Raw genomic sequence first — 3,037 nt, 5'->3', positions numbered from 1 at the left:
AGTTGGCTGATTGTGCCCTTTAGGTCTTCTGTATCTTTGCTGAGTTTCTTCTTAGTTGTTCTGTCCTTTACTGAGAGTGGTGTGTTGAAGTCTCCTGTTATTATTGTGGAACTGTCAATTTCTCTTTTCAGTGTTGTTAGAGTTTGTTTTATGTATTTTGGAGAGGTGGCTGACTTTTAATTAGGGAGTAAAAGTATAAGAAGTGTCTGGTTCATTACAGTAGGTAAAACCATACGAAATTACCATTTTTATAAGATGAAACAATTGAATATTGGCAATTTCATATGGTTTAACTTAATATTGTATTTGTAATTTGAGTGAGAAAAATCACTGAAGAAATTTCTCTATGACTGGTTAATAGCAGGAAGAAACTAGTTTGTGTATAATTTCTGATGCAACAGAGCCATTATCATCTTGCAGTTTATTCTTCTAATTGGCACTGAATAAATCTCCTACATTATGAAGAGGAATGAATGCTCATATGATGCCAAAGGAGAAAATATACAGCATTTGGATGCCAAAATAGAATCTTTATGGTGATGAAACAAACAATACATGCAATGTTTGCCAAAGTGAATAATCACTGCTGTAAAAAAGTTAAACCAGAGCAGTGTTTAGCTTTCAAGGATAATGAACAGATGGCCTGTTCTCATACTAGGAATGACACTGGGTCACTTATCCGAGTTAGTCATTGTGATTCATTGGTCTTATATCACATGTTGGAAAACAAGATCAGTTATAGAAATGTTTAGATAGCTTTGCTTGTCAACTACTTTTAAGTACACTTAAAAGGTTTAGAAACCTGAAATAAATGAGATGGAAATATTGGATGAACTATGTCTTGTTCACTTATAGAATCTGATATTGATCTCAACAGCAGTTCTGTAGGCAATATAGAATGACACAAGCCACAAGAGTTGTAAACCTTAGCATAAATTTGTTATAAAATTCTGTGCCTTTTCCAAAGTGGCACGTTGTCCCTGCAATGTCTTCCTGTAATTCCTTTATCTTACCCTATTAAGTGGACCCTTTCTATCAGTTAAATACCTCCTGAAATCTCATCTCTTTCTCATAGTCTTTCAGTACTGATCAGACTGTAGAACTATATACCCACGTGGCTTTACCTCATCATCCTTCAGTGTGGAATTGCATTGGATATATGTCTTGCTGTTCATGTGTGTTTTACTTAGAAGTTTTTATTCTGTTGATTTTCATAGCAATTTTCAGAATTTATAATTACATACATATTGATATAGACAGTTGCAGCAACACACATACTCCAGATGAGATATTGTGTAAGTACTCTTTTAATTAGAAAACATCATGTAAATATAAAGAATTAGTATTAGCTTATTTCTATTAAATTATAAAATCCCATAGGGCAGTGTCTAGGCTATGTTTATGAAGTGCTTCATTATATCATTATACAAGGCTAATCACTTTTGTTAGTGGTAGTAGAAAGGATGATGGATCATAACCAACAAATCTTTTAAGTGTTCTTGTTTTAGTTTGATATCTACAGAAAAGGTGCAGCTTATAAATTATTGTATAATTCTAAAAAATTGTTAAGTACCACTGTGATAGGAGTTCCATATTCTTTGCCAAACTCTACCTGTGCTTAGTGCAAAGAAGCTTAATACAATATACTAATGAATAGATAAAAGATTCTTTATTTTTTGGGAGCATACACATGCTATTTAAATAGCTACTTAGAGCCTTAATATTTACTAAGTCTTATTTTCTAATATGATCCATTTGAAGTGGACAATAAACATAGATACATGAGAAGTTAACCATTAACTAGTTGGAGAAAGACACTGAGTAACTTAATATTCCCCAAATTATAATGCATATCTACAGCATTGTAAGTCTCTCTCTATATATATATATATCTATATATATAGAGAGAGAGAGAGAGAGAGAGAGACTTACTATATATATAAATACATATATACACCTACATATCGTATAATTCCAACTATATGACATTCTGGAAAAGGCAAAGGCAAAAGTATAGAGACATTGAAAATATCGACGGTTGCCAGGGGGAGGGAGGAAGGGGAAAAGTTGAATAGGTGGAGCATGGGACATCTTTAGTACAGTGAAATGATTCTGTATGATACTGTAATAGTTGATACCTGATATTATACATTTGTCAAAACCCATAGAACGGTACAACACAATGAGTGAACCCTAAGGAAAACTATTCCACCGGAATGCAAGCAGTTAATAATAGGAGAAACAGTATGCAGAAGTAGGCGGTATATGGGAACTCTCTGTACTTTCTACACAATTTTTCCGTAAACCTAAAATTTCTCTAAAAAATAAAGTCTGCTTTAAAAATCCTGCATTGTGTGATCACTTAGGCAGCACATATACTAAAAATTGGAACAATACAGAGAAGATTAGCATGGCCCCTGTGCAAGGATGACACACAAATTTGTGAAGTGTTCCATATTTTTGATGGTGGAGTAGTCAGATGCTTCTGGTGGACCCTCTTACAACAAAGACCCCAAAAAACAAGTGATTCAATTATATGTGGCAATCTGGGAGCTGTGAACATCGAAGTAGAGTTGAGGAACTGGACTGAGTGGCAGGGAGAGGGAGAGAGGGAGAGATGGTTTGGAAGCAGTGAAGAGTTGACAGACCTGACCCAGTGAGAGCCTGAGCCCTTCAGGCCTGATCAGCTCTGGGGTGAGCGGTGAGGCAGGCAAGAAGCAGTGCTCGGGAGGCATGTTTTCCACACTGGGAGAGACGCAGCTGCTGAGAGTCTACACAGCCACCCAAAACCAGTGAGAAAGCAGCCTTGATCAGTGAAAGATAAGTACTTGTGTACAGCTTACCGCATGGATCAAAAACACTCCCCTTAGGGAAAAACCTCTCTCCCATCTACCTCCCAGCTTCTTGCTCTGCACTGGGTCCTGGACGGCTTCAGCAGTTGCTGAGTCCCCTGGGATGGAAGTAGGATCAGTCACGTGCCCAGAGCCATTCTCCCTGTCTTGGAGAGTGAACAAATTAACAAACAGGGGTAAAAATA

The 3,037-nt window shown here is 36.6% G+C and overlaps 1 non-coding gene across 1 annotated transcript; it reads left to right on the top strand.

Moving 5' to 3' along the window:
* Nucleotides 1-2,354: 2,354 nt before the first annotated feature.
* LOC111819173 (U6 spliceosomal RNA) lies at nucleotides 2,355-2,462 on the top strand. The gene has a single exon (XR_002822925.1). It is a non-coding gene; the product is annotated as a U6 spliceosomal RNA (small nuclear RNA).
* The last annotated feature ends 575 nt before the right edge of the window (nucleotides 2,463-3,037 follow it).

This window comes from Trichechus manatus, unplaced genomic scaffold, assembly GCF_000243295.1.
Source record: "Trichechus manatus latirostris isolate Lorelei unplaced genomic scaffold, TriManLat1.0 scaffold00289, whole genome shotgun sequence".
In the NCBI taxonomy this organism is placed as follows: Eukaryota; Metazoa; Chordata; class Mammalia; order Sirenia; family Trichechidae; genus Trichechus; species Trichechus manatus.
This window is presented reverse-complemented; position numbering and strand designations above follow the sequence as displayed.